We start from the raw sequence: 13,609 nt of genomic DNA, 5'->3' as shown, positions 1-13,609 counted from the left end.
GTTTGATGACCGGATAATTTATACCCTTTTTGGCATTGTTTTTACATAGTTTTTAGTATGTTTTAGTTAATTTTTATTATATTTTTATTAGTTTTTATGCAAAAATCACATTTCTGGACTTTACTATGAGTTTGTGTATTTTTCTATGATTTCAGGTATTTTCTGGCCGAAATTGAGGGACCTAAGCAAAAATCTTATTCAGAGGCTGAAAAAGGACTGCAGATGCTGTTGGATTCTGACCCTCCTGCACTCGAAGTAGATTTTCTGGAGCTACAGAAGTCCAATTGGCACACTCTTAATTGTGTTGGAAAGTAGATATCCTGGGCTTTCCAGAAATATATAATAGTCCATACTTTACCCGAGATTTGATTGCCCAAACTCGCGTTCAAAGCCAGCCTAAAACTTTCTGGCGTAAAATGCCCAAACTGGCACCAGAATTGGAGTTAAACGCCCAAACTGGCACCCAAGCTGGCGTTTAACTCCAAGAACAGCCTATGCACGAAAAAGCTTCAATGCTCAGCCCAAGCACACACCAAGTGGGCCCTGGAAGTGGATTTCTGCACTATCTGCAGTTAGTTACTCATTTTCTGTAAACCTAGGTTACTAGTTTAGTATAAAAACTACTTTTAGAGATTTATCTTATCATCTCTGGACATTTAGTCCTTAGACCTTTGTCATGGAGGCTGGCCTCACGGCCATGCCTAGACCTTTTTCACTTATGTATTTTCTACGGTGGAGTTTCTACACCCCATAGATTAAGGTGTGGAGCTCTGCTGTTCTTCATGAATTAATGCAAGTACTATTGTTTTTCTTTTAATTCACGCATACTTCTTCTCCAAGATATACTCTTGTACTTAATTCAGTTAAGTCAGAATGAAGGGGTGACCCGTGACAATCACCCAATCTTTGTTACTCGCTTAGCCAAGATCCGCGTGCCTGACAACTACAAAGCGGTCTACATGATGTTCAACGTAGTCATTGATCCTCTTGCACACTGTGACGAGCTTCAAACCTGCGAATGTTGGGCACAGTGACAGTGTGCAAAAGGATCAATAGATTCTATTCCGACGCTAGCGGGAACCGACATATGATTAGCCATGCGGTAGCTGTGCCTGGTATTTTTCATCTGAGATGAGAAATCTGACAGTTGATTAGCCATGCAGAAACTGTAGAGGACCATTTTCACTGAGAGGATCCTACAGCTTGCCATGGAAGGAAGCACGCATGATTGGAAGAAGACAATAGGATAGTAGAGGTTCAAAAGCAACAAAGCATCTCCAGACGCTTTTCTGAAATTCCCACCAATGAATTACATAAGTAATTTTATTTTATTTTATGTTTTATTTATCTTTTAATTATCAAAACCTCATAACCATTTGAATACGCCTGACTGATATTTACAAGATGGCCATAGATTTCTTCAAGCCGACAGTCTCCGTGGGATCGACCCTTACTCACGTAAGGTATTACTTGGACGACCCAGTGTACTTGCTGGTTAGTTGTGCAGAGTTGTGAAAAGTGTGAATCACGATTTCCCACACCAAGTTTTTGGCACCGTTGCCGGGGATTGTTCGAGTTTGGACAACTGACGGTTCATCTTGTAGCTTAGATTAGGTAATTTTATTTTATGCTTAAGCTTTTTATTTTTATTTTTGAAAAAAATACAAAAAAAAATTTAATGTTTTCGAAAAATTCAAAAAAAATATATATATGTTCTTCAGAGTTTTTAAGAACAAATTCTAGAGTTTCATGAGATATGTTGAATCCTGGCTGGCTGCTAAGCCATGTCTAATCTTTTGGACCGAGGTTTCCACTTATCTTAGCTAGAGCCTTTTGGTTCCCATCAATCTGGCTGTTGTATGTAATGCTCTGCTAAAGCTTGGCTGGCCATTTTGCCATGTCTAATTCTTTACCGAAGCTTTAGACTAGCATTGCACGAATCCTGGAATTCTTATTAAAAATTTTGAATTTATTTATTTTCTTTTTCCAAATATTTTCGAAAAAAATACAAAAAAATTAATAAAACCATAAAAACCAAAAATTTTATGTTTCTTGTTTAAGTCTAGTGTCAAAATTTAAGTTTGGTGTCAATTGCATGTTTTAATTCTTCTTTAATTTTCGAAAATATATGCATTGTGTTCTTCATTGATCTTCAAGTTGTTCTTGATGATTCTCTGTGTTTAATCTTGTGACTTGCTTGTTTTGTGTCTTTTCTTATTTTTCATATGCATTTTCGAATTCATAGTGTCTAAACATTAAAAATTTTTAAGTTTGGTGTCTTGCATGTCTTTCTTTTTTTAAAAATTTTCAAAAATATGTTCTTGATGTTCATCATGATCTTCAAAGTGTTCTTGGTATTCATCTTGACATTCAAAGTGTTCTTGCATGCATTATTTGTTTTGATCTTAAATTTTTATGTTTTGTTTCATTTTTGCTGTTTAATGAAAAAAAAAGAGAAAAACAACAAAATGATATCCTTTTTTTTCTCTTTCTTTCTTTCTTCATTAATTCAAAAAAATAAAAAATAATATCTTTCCCTTATTTTACTCATAAATTTCGAAATTTTGGGTTGATTTTGTCAAAAGTTTTAAATTTTAGTTGTTTCTTGTTAATCAAGTCAAAATTTCAATTTAAAAATCCTATCTTTTCAAAATCTTTTTCAAAATCAAATCTTTTTTCATTTTTATTTCATGTTTTTCGAAAATTTTAAAAATTGATTTTCAAAATATTTTACTTATTTTTGTTTCATATTTTCGAATTTATTACTAACATTTAATATTTTGATTTAAAAATTTCAAGTTGTTACTTGCCTATTAAGAAAGGTTCAATCTTTAAATTCTAGAATCATATCTTTTAGTTTCTTGTTAGTTAAGTAATCAACTTTAATTTCAAAAATCAAATCTTTTTAATTTTCTTTTCAAATATTTTTCAAAATAAGTTTCAATCATATCTTTCAATCATATCTTTTTCAAACTTAATTTCAAAATCTTTTTCTAACTTCTTATCTTTTCAAAATTGATTTTCAAATCTCTTTCAATTAACTACTTGACTTTTTGTTTGATTTTAAAAGTTTACTATTTCTTATCTTTTTCAAAAATACCTAACTACTTTTCTCTCTCTCTAATTTTCGAAAATCACCAACCCTCTTTTCAAAATTCTTTATAATTAACTAATTGTTTTAAATTCTAATTTAATTTTATCCCTCTTTTAAAATTCTAATTCTAATTCATAATTAAAATAAAAACAAAAATATTTTCCTTTCTTTTAAATTAAAAATTCGAATAACTCTCTCTCATCTCTTTCTATTTATTTTATTTATTTACTAACACGTATCCTCTACTTATAATTCGAACACTCTTTCTCTCTCTGTGTTCAAATTCTTCTTCTTTTCCCTTCTTCATTCTATTCTTCTATTCTTCTACTCACATAAAGGAATCTCTATACTGTGACATAGAGGATTTCTCTTCTTTTCTGTTCTCTTCTTTTTCATATGAGCAGGAATAAGGATAAAACATTCTTGTTGAAGATGCTTGGTGACTTTACTGCACCCACTTCTGACTTCTATGGAAGAAGCATCTCAATTCCTGCAATTGGAGCAAACAACTTTGAGCTTAAGCCTCAATTAGTTTCTCTAATGCAGCAGAATTGCAAGTTTCATGAACTTCCATTAGAAGATCCTCATCAGTTTTTAGCTGAATTCTTGCAAATCTGTTACACTGTCAAGACCAATGGGGTTAATCCTGAGGTCTACAGACTTATGCTTTTCTGTTTTGCTGTAAGAGACAAAGCTAGGATATGGTTGGACTCACAACCTAAAGAAAGCCTGAACTCTTGGGAAAAGTTGGTCAATGCTGTCTTGGCCAAATATTTTCCACCTCAAAAGTCGAGCAAGCTTGGAGTGGAAGTCCAAACCTTCAGACAGAAGGAAGGTGAATCCCTCTATGAAGCTTAGGAAAGATACAAGCAATTGATCAGAAGGTGTCCTTCTGACATGCTTTCAGAATGGAGCATCTTATGTATAATGGTCTGTCTGAATTGTCCAAGATGTCATTGGATCACTCTGCTGGTGGATCTCTTCATCTGAAGAAGACGCCTGCAAAAGCCCAGGAACTCATTGAAATGGTTGCAAATAACCAGTTCATGTACACTTCTGAAAGAAATCCTGTGAATAATGGGATGACTCAGAAGAAAGGAGTTCTTGAGATTGATGCTCTGAATGCCATATTAGCTCAGAATAAAATATTGACTCAGCAAGTCAATATGATTTCTCAGAATCTGACTGGAATGCAAGCTGCATCCGGTAGTACTAAAGAAGCTTCCTCTGAAGAAGAAGCCTATGACCCTGAGAATCCTGTAATGGAAGAGATGAATTACATGGGAGAATCCTATGGAAACACATATAATCCTTCATGGAGGAATCATCCTAATTTCTCGTGGAAGGATCAGCAGAAGCCTAATCAAGGCTTCAATAATAATGGTGGGAGAAATAGGTTTGGAAATAGCAAGCCTTTTCCATCATCTTCTGAGCAACAGACAGAAAATTCTAAGTAGAGCCTCTCTGACTTAGCAACCTTAGTCTCTGATATATCTAAGACCACTCTCAGTTTCATGACCGAAACAAGGTCCTCCATCAGAAATTTGGAGGTACAAGTGGGTCAGCTGAGTAAAAGAGTTGCCGAAACTCCTCCTAGTACTCTCCCAAGCAATACAGAAGAGAATCCAAAAAGAGAGTGCAAGGCCATCAATATACCCAACATGGTCGAACCGGCAGAGGAGGGAAAAGCAGTAAATTCCAGTGAGGAAGACCTCAATGGACGTTCACTGGCCACTAAGGAGTTCCCTATTGAGGAACCAAAGGAATCTGAGGCTCATATAGAGACCATAGAGATTCCACTGAACTTACTGTTGCCATTCATGAGCTCTGATGAGTATTCCTCCTCTGAAGAGGATGAAGATATTGTTGAAGAGCAATCATAAAGCTGAATTCCAAGTTATTTGGTAATGAGACTTGGGAGGATGAACCTCCATTGCTCATCAATGAACTGAATACCTTGGTTCAACAGAAATTACCTCAGAAGAAACTGGATCCCGAAAAATTCTTAATACCTTGTACCATAGGCACCATGACCTATAAGAAGGCTCTGTGTGACCTTGGTTCAAGTATAAACCTCATGCCACTCTCTGTAATGGAGAAACTAGGGATCTTTGAGGTACAAGCTGCAAGAATCTCATTAGAGATGGCAGACAATTCAAAGAAACAGGCTTATGGACTTGTAGAGGATGTCTTAGTGAAGGTTGAAGGCTTTTACATCCATGCTGATTTCATAATCCTAGACACTGGGAAGGATGAGGATGAATCTATTATCCTTGGAAGACCCTTCCTAACCACAGCAAGAGCTGTGATTGATGTGGACAGAGGAGAGTTAGTCCTTCAATTGAATGAGGACTACCTTGTGTTTAAGGCTCAAGGATCTTCTTTTGTAACCATGGAGAGGAAGCATGAAAGGTTTCTCTCAATATAGAGTCAAACAGAGTCCCCACACTCAACTTCTAAGTTTGGTGTTGGGAGGCCATCATCAAGCTCTAAGTCTCTCTAAGAGCTCACTGTCAAGCTATTGACATTAAAGAAGCACTTGTTGGGAGGCAACCCAATGTTATTTAATTATATTTATTTATATTCCATTGTCATTTTATGTTTTCTTTAGGTTGATGATCATGTGAAGTCATAAAAACAACTGCAGAATTAAAGCAAAATGAAAAACAGCATCAAAAATAGCACAACCTGGAAGACAGGCTTACTGGCGTTTAAACGCCAGTAAGGATAGCAAAATGGGCGTTTAATGCCCAGCCTAGCAGCATTCTGGGCGTTGAACGCCAGAATGGGAAGCACTCTGGGCGTTTAACGCCAGAATGGGAAGCACTCTGGGCGTTTAACGCCAGAAAAGGGTGTCTGGCGTCTGGCTGGCGTTAAACGCCAGAAAGGGGCAGCAGACTGGCGTTTAACGCCAAGAAGGGTAGCAGAGCTGGCGTTTAACACCGGAATTGGCACACAGAGGGCGTTTGAATGCCAGAATGGTACAGGGAGCAGAATTCTTTGACACCTCAGGATCTGGGGAGCCCACAGGATCCCCACCTACCCCACCTCTTTTTCTCTCCTATTCACACCTTTTTGTAACATTCTTCCCCAAATACCCTTGACCAATCCCATCATTAACTCTTCCCGAAATACCTTTCACCTATCAAATCCTACCCTCTTCCCCATATTCTCTTCACCACTCACATCCATCCATCATAAACCCCACCTACCTCACCATTCAAAATTCAAACCATTTCCCTCCCAAACCCACCCCTTCATGACCGAATTCCCTCTCTCTCCTACCCTATAAATACCCCTCCTCACTACCTTCAATTTCACACATCATACACACTACTACCCCTGATAAACCCATATTTTATGATATATTTTGTGCCTAATTTAAGTGATTTATTCAATCCTTCACTCACTTATTCATGTTAATTGCATGGTTTTACTTTCTCTTCCTTATTATGTGATATATTTGAAATACATGTTTCCTATACTTTGAAAATAATTATTTTAATTACTCTTTATTACCATTTGATGCCGTGATTTGTGTGTTAAGTAGTTTCAGATATTCTAAAGGCAGGAATGACTTAAAGGATGGAAAGGAAACATACAAAAAATGGAAGGAAAGCACAAAATGGAGTTTTTAAAGAAACTGGCAGCGACGCGAACGCGTGGGCGACGCAGCCGCATGCCTGGCGCGAAGAGAGCGCGACGCGAACACGTGAATGACGCGAACGCGCGATAAGGAAAACTCCAGATGACGCGACCGCGTGACCTACGCGGATGCGTGACAGAGTCCACGCACCAGAAATTACAGAAAATGCTCCCAGCGATTTTTGAAGCCTTTTTTGGCCCAAATCAAAGTCCAGAAGGCACAGATCAGAGGTTATGAAGTGGGAGAACGCATCCATTCAAAAGAGATTCTCCAATTAGTTACTTTTCATGATTTAGATGTAGTTTTTAGAGAGAGGTTATCTCCTCTCTCTCTTAGGATTAGGATTTAGGATTTTTCTTGCTTTCATGATTGTCCCTTTTTATCAAGTTCAACTTTCCTTTTTATTATCTTCTCAATTTAATTTATGAACTTTTCTATGTTACAGATAATTCTCTTAATTAATGTTATTTAAGGTATTTCAGTTTATGATTTCTCTCTTTTATTCATGTTACTGCTGCTTCCAATCTAAAGACATTTTTATTCCAGTAGATTTACTTTTCCCCTTTTGGTCTTGGTTAAGAAATCAGTAACTCAGGAGTTATCAAACTCAACGTGATCAATAATTGTTATCTTTGCTAATTGAATTGAACTTCAATAATTCCAGTCCTTTCTTAGGAATTGACTAGAACCCGAAGATCAAACTAATTAGTCCACTTGACCTCCCCTTGCTTTAGTAAAGGCTTACTAAGTGGGATTAAAATTCAATTCTCATCTCCATTGATAAGGATAACTAGGATAGGACTTTCAATTTCTCATACCTTACCAAAAGTTTATTTTACATTCATTTACTTTGTTTTAATTGCAATTGAATTTATTTGCTCCCTACTTTCAAAACCCCAATTTACAATCTTCATAACCAATAATAAGAACATACTTCCCTGCAGTTCCTTGAGAAGACGACCCGAGGTTTAAATACTTCAGTTATCAATTTATTTAGGGGTTTGTTACTTGTGACAACCAAAACGTTTGTACGAAAGGATTTTCTGTTGGTTTAGAAACTATATCTACAACGCGACTATTTTTATAAAATTCTTTACCGATAGAAAAACCTAACGTCAAAATGGCGCCGTTGCCGGGGAATTGCAAACGTGTGCCTTATTATTGGTTATTGTAAATATTTTATTTTGCCTGTTTATCTATTTTTATTTTTTGCTTTTTAATTTTTATTAGCTACTATGAATTCTCACCCCTCTCGCTTTGAGTTTGGTTTTAATATTGTTGAAAGGAGTGAAAGCTATAACAGGAATATGCATCAAGGTCAGAGAGATCAAAGATGGATGGAGCCAAGAGGATTTGATCAACCCTTTAGGCAACAACACCCTCCAAGATATCATGGACAAAGTCCATTCTACAATGCATACCAAGCTGACAGATATGGTGGACAACCTTGTAACTACCAACAAGCCCTACCCTGTGCTTATAGACCACCCTCTCAACGTAGCTTTGAACCGCCACACTCACAAGCGCCTTTTCACCACCATATGATCCTTATTTACCCCAATCCCAATCTGATTACTCCCAAACACCACCACTTCCCTATGTACCATGTCCAAATCCATCACCTCCAGAATCACAGGTTCGCCTCAAGAAAACAGTAGATCAACATCAAACAACCCTTCATCAACTGGAGCAAGCAATAAGTCAATTATCTTCTAGACGTTCAAACATTCAAGAACCTTCCACAACCCCATGTGGACAATCTAATGAAGAGCGTAGCATGAAGGAGATACTAGAAACTCCAGTGGACAGAACAGAGCATGACTTCATACTAGAACAAGTAGAGGAAGCTGTCATTATAGAAGAAGAAGAGTTGGTTGAAGACTTAGGAGACGCTGAACTTCCATGGGAATCCAGAATTGTGGAGAATTCTGTCAAGGACGTTACAATTGATGCTAAGGAGGATAGTGCACAACCCCCAAGGCAAGTCTTTTATGAAGAACTAGACGGAATAATCCAAGAAGCAAGTTTCCTTGATAATGATAGTCACAAGTCAAGTTCTCCTTGTAATGAACTTGCATCCGCAAGTGAATTCTCTGAGATTGAAGAACCTTATCCAAGTGAATACGAAGAAGATGCGGAGGTAGATTTCTCTCAACCTCCAGCTTATGACTTGAGTGATACAGAAGACATAGAAGACTTTGATCAGGATAATGTTGCATTTGAAGAATTTTTCCAGGAAGTGGAGAAATTCATAGAAGATCACAAGGGAGTAGAGCTTACAGAACCACTAGAAACACCTATCCCAAGGCCATTACCACCTAATACAAGCTTCAAGTGGGTACAATCCTTAACCTTTATCTTTACTTTTCCACTTGAATATGGTTTGCTTGAAACAGATGGCCAGCTTAGAGCTCTCTACAGCTTTAAGAGTAAGAGGGAAATGGCTCGCACTTAGAGCTGGTGCACAAGGTTCAATAAGGTTCCACGCTTCAACTCGAAGTGCATGGATTGGCATCATGTTCAATCAAATGGATCTCGGAAAACGTTTGGTTATCTTGGTGAGAATCTACTTTCTAAACCGCCCGGATGGAAAAATATAGATCAAGACGAAGGCGGATTTAAAAGCAAAGTTTGGGATCCTGGAATCTATTCTGACATTCGTCACCCCGGGAGCCTGAGAATCTGTTTGAAGCTGCTCAGAAGCTTTACATGCCTAGTTTGGGACCCTGGAGGCTGTTGGCATTCCAAGCATTGGTGGAGATTTCTAGATGAATTTAAGCATAAGCCACCATAACAGGAAGCTCATCCAATGTCCAACTTAAGGACCTTAATTAAAAGTGCTAGGTGGGAGACAACCCACCATGGTATGGTCATTTCTTTTTCAATTTTATTTCGTGTTATTTATTTTTATTCTTTTTCAATTGAACCTGAATATTATTCATTAGCATTGCATACTGCATAATTGCATATATACATATAAAAAAAAGGGCGTGCGACGCGACTGCATTGCTCATGCGATCGCGTCAGTTGCGAAAACCACCTCCCACGCGTCCGTGTCATTCACGCAGCCGCGTGATCTGGAGATCGGCGTAAAGATCCAATGCCCAGAAAGTTGGGCAGGAATCGTGCGGCTGTTGTGCGTTTCGCACAAAACACAATACCCATGCCACGCGATAGCGTGAGCGACGCGTTCGCGTCGCGCGGATATCATAGCACCCCCAGTGGAGACAGAGAGTTGCGCTGAAATGGCACTGGAATTGTGCATTTCGCACAATTTCAAGCGACACGGTCGCATGCCTCACGCGACCGCGTCATTCATCCTTTTACCCATTCCATGCGATCGCGCCACCACGCGATCGCGTCAACCCCCATTCCACCCCAGCCACGCGACCACGTACCCCACGCGATCGCGTGGATTCAAATTCAATAACCCCCCCAGTGACCCGAAACCCTACCCTGTCGCGCCCCCAACCCCTTTCTTCTTCCTCTTCTCTGCAACCCCCCTGTCTGCCCCTCGCCACCCCAACCACCTCCACCGGCCGCACCACCACGACCACTCCCCCAGCCGTTCACCGTGACGCCACCACCCCCCTTATTCCTTCCCTCCCTTTCTTCCCTTTCTCTTCTTTTCCCCCCTCCACCACCGCTACTCCCTCCGCCGCACAGCCACCGCCACCGCGCCTTCCACCACCACCCACACCCCTCCTATCCTTCCCCCTTAACCCCTACCCCTCCCATTACCCCTATCCGAACCCCCTACCACCGGACAGCCACCATCGCCGTGCCAACCGCCTGCACTGCCGCGTCAGTCACCACCACCACCACCCCCTACCATCTCTCTGCCCTACTTTCATTCATACGCCTACCAGGTTCCGCCAAACGCCGCTCTTTCAATTCGTAGTTAATTGCATATTTATTTTTTCCATTTACGTTCAATATTAGGCTAGTTAGATATGGATGTTTGTAGTGGATTCTAGGTTGTTAGGTAGACTAGGATGTGGTTAGTGGATTTAGGCCTGATAAATTGCGCTGTTCATGCTTCTTGTTTTATCAATTTCGCAATTCTTATGTTGTTACTATTCATCTGCTGTTCTTTACTATTGCATACTGCTTTTTACACTGCTTTTTCATGTTAATATTCTGTATCTGTATTTGAAGCTGTATTTTAATTCATATGAACTATTCTGCTTGCTGTTTATTTTTCGGGAACATCTAATTTTAGCAGGAATGCTGCCCAATTTTCTGTACATCGTTTTGATTCTCATTCATGTCTTGGTTTTGGCATTTTCAATTTTGCTTTCTTTAGCTTTCACCAAACCAATTCATGAATGCATGGGCCAGCATTCTTATTCCTTTTGTTTCCCCGGTTTATAAATCACATTATTGATGATTTTATTTCAAATTTTCGTTATTGGTATATCTATATGAATCATCAACACCTTGATTTCCTTGCTTGAATATAAGTTGTCTATTGCTTCAAATTGTGAAATTCTTGTTACTTAGAAACCAATCATCATGCTGCTTACCTTAACTTTCTTTTTACTAACTCATTGATTTTTTATTTCTAACCTCTTTTTCAATTTAAAACCACTTTTGACTTTCTAACAACCCCCTCTGCTTTTTGACTCACTCTTCACTTTTACTTTTTAACTCAAGGCATGTTTATGTTTTTTTCCTAATTAACATGAATTTTATTTATATTACATTTTGGATTGTAATTTCTCATCTCAGCTTTTTAATTCTGAACCAATCCAAAATGCACAATTCTTCAACTCATTTAATTATTCTACTGCTCCTTTGCCACTTTGTGCTTATTTTGTTATTTGCCTACTTGTTTTCCTGTTTTTATTATCTCATAGATTTCTGTTTTTCAGGATGTCTGACACTCAAAGAAAAGGATAAGGAAAGGCAACAACTGGCAAACGGAAAAGAGGAGAATCCTCTATGTCCATCCTGGACATCATACATGATGACTCCTGGCGGGAGAAACACTTTACCCTGCAGGAGAAGGCTGAGCAGCTACTCCCTGCCACTGATCCCACTAAGTTTGCAAACAGATATTGCGAGTTGAAGTATCCGGTGTTTGCAACCTCCAGGAACCTGTACCTGGAGCGGACTCTGAAAATTCCGGAAGAACTCCAGCAATACACCTCCGATCAGATCAAACAAAGAGGCTGGTTCTTCCTGGAGAGAAACCTGACAGAGGTCAATGCTTCTTGGGTAAGAGAGTTTTACTGCAATTACATCGAAACTTCCCTAGATGCAGTGAACCTAAGAGGGAAGCAGATACTGGTCACTGAAGAGGCCATTGAGGATATTCAGTAGCTTCAGCCTAAATCCGATAAGCTTGATGGTTACCAAAAGGCTGAGGAGGACATGCGCTTCATGAAGTTTGACTGGGATGTGGTCAAGGCAAGGATAGCCCTTGACCCGACTGTCCCATGGGTCATGGGTCAGAACACCACCATGCCTAAGGGAATCAAGCGGATATACTTAAATGATGAGGCTCGGCTCTGGCACCAGATCCTGAGTAACTTTATTATGCCAAGTACTCATGAGACAGAGCTACCTGCCGCTATGATCACCCTCCTCTGGTGTGTGATGGAGGGTAAGAACCTGTACCTACCACGATTCATTCGGTACTACATGGCCAGGGTCCATGTCAGAGACACTCTCCCCTTTCCATATCTGATTACCCAACTCGGCCGTCGAGCTAACGTGCCTTGGGAGGATGCTGATGAGAAGCCACCTGCTACAAAATGCAAGAAGATTATCCCTCACAGCAGGAACTTTCTGGCTTTGGGCTACAGACCTCTATTCCTCACTGTCCCTGATGAGACAGCCACACCTTCAGTTGGCCCCTCTTCAACTACAGCTACCCCAGCTACCACCACTGCACCTCCACCTGCCTTAGAGCCAGTTTATCACCTCGTGCACCGCCTATTTCAGCAGCTAGACCAGATGGAGCGCCGCAATCGGTGCCGATATGAGAGATCTGAGCATCGCAGCAAGCAACGCTATGAGCTTCTAAAGCTGATGATACGATCTGGCAGCGACATCCCCTCCGAGCCTGACACACCATTAAAGCCATCTGAGGAGGAGGCGGATGATCATGAGGCGGAGACCCATCCACAGAGAGCGGCTGAGCAGGCAGGCCCGGAGTAGGCTGCGCTACAGCAGGAGGCCCCACATCAGATTCAGGCTGCAGACCCAGAGGTTCCTATTCAGTCAGCACCTCCTCTGCAGCAGGCAGACCCTTAGGCCACCACCACAGAGACTCCAGCCCCCCATCCTTCCAGTGATGACACTCCTTCACACCCTGCTTGAGTGAGCATCGAGGACGATGCTTTATATTAAGTGTGGGGAGGTTGCCATCTCTGGCGTATTTTTCTTGGTGAACCACTACATACTCTTTTTATTTTATTTTGTTATTTTTTTGTATTTTCATCTTTATTTTTATTTCTCAGTACTTATACATTGCTCTTTTCATGTATTTTTACTCTATTTCTGCATTTTGCACTTTAGTTTATATTTTAGCCAGTTAGTTTAGTTGCAATTCTAACTTATTAGTTATAGAATATGTGGATTAATTAGTATAGTTTACCCTTTTAGTATATGATAGTTTGGTTTAAATTGAAAATAAAAAGGAAGTAAACTAGAGACTTTAATATAAAAACAATCCACACCTTGTATATATAGCATTACATGTTAGTTAGTTAACAACATTTCATCAAGGAGAAACACTAAAACTTTAAAACCACCCTAAGGTTTACATTGAGAATAATGGGAACTCTTAATTTTTCACTTGCATGACATATATAACTGAGATATGATTTTTGAGCTAGAGAACACACAGCCTGTGAGTTTTG

General features: G+C 39.5%; 1 non-coding gene across 1 annotated transcript; it reads right to left on the bottom strand.

Annotated features, from left to right (window-relative positions):
- Positions 1-3,889: 3,889 nt before the first annotated feature.
- On the bottom strand, positions 3,890-3,997 carry LOC148545935 (small nucleolar RNA R71). The gene has a single exon (XR_015901665.1). It is a non-coding gene; the product is annotated as a small nucleolar RNA R71 (small nucleolar RNA).
- Positions 3,998-13,609: the final 9,612 nt, after the last annotated feature.

Source organism: Arachis ipaensis, chromosome B9, assembly GCF_059453495.1.
Source record: "Arachis ipaensis isolate K30076 ecotype BB chromosome B9, ASM5945349v1, whole genome shotgun sequence".
In the NCBI taxonomy this organism is placed as follows: domain Eukaryota; kingdom Viridiplantae; phylum Streptophyta; class Magnoliopsida; order Fabales; family Fabaceae; genus Arachis; species Arachis ipaensis.
The sequence above is the reverse complement of the archived record's forward strand: the minus strand, read 5'-3'. Positions and strand labels throughout refer to the sequence as shown.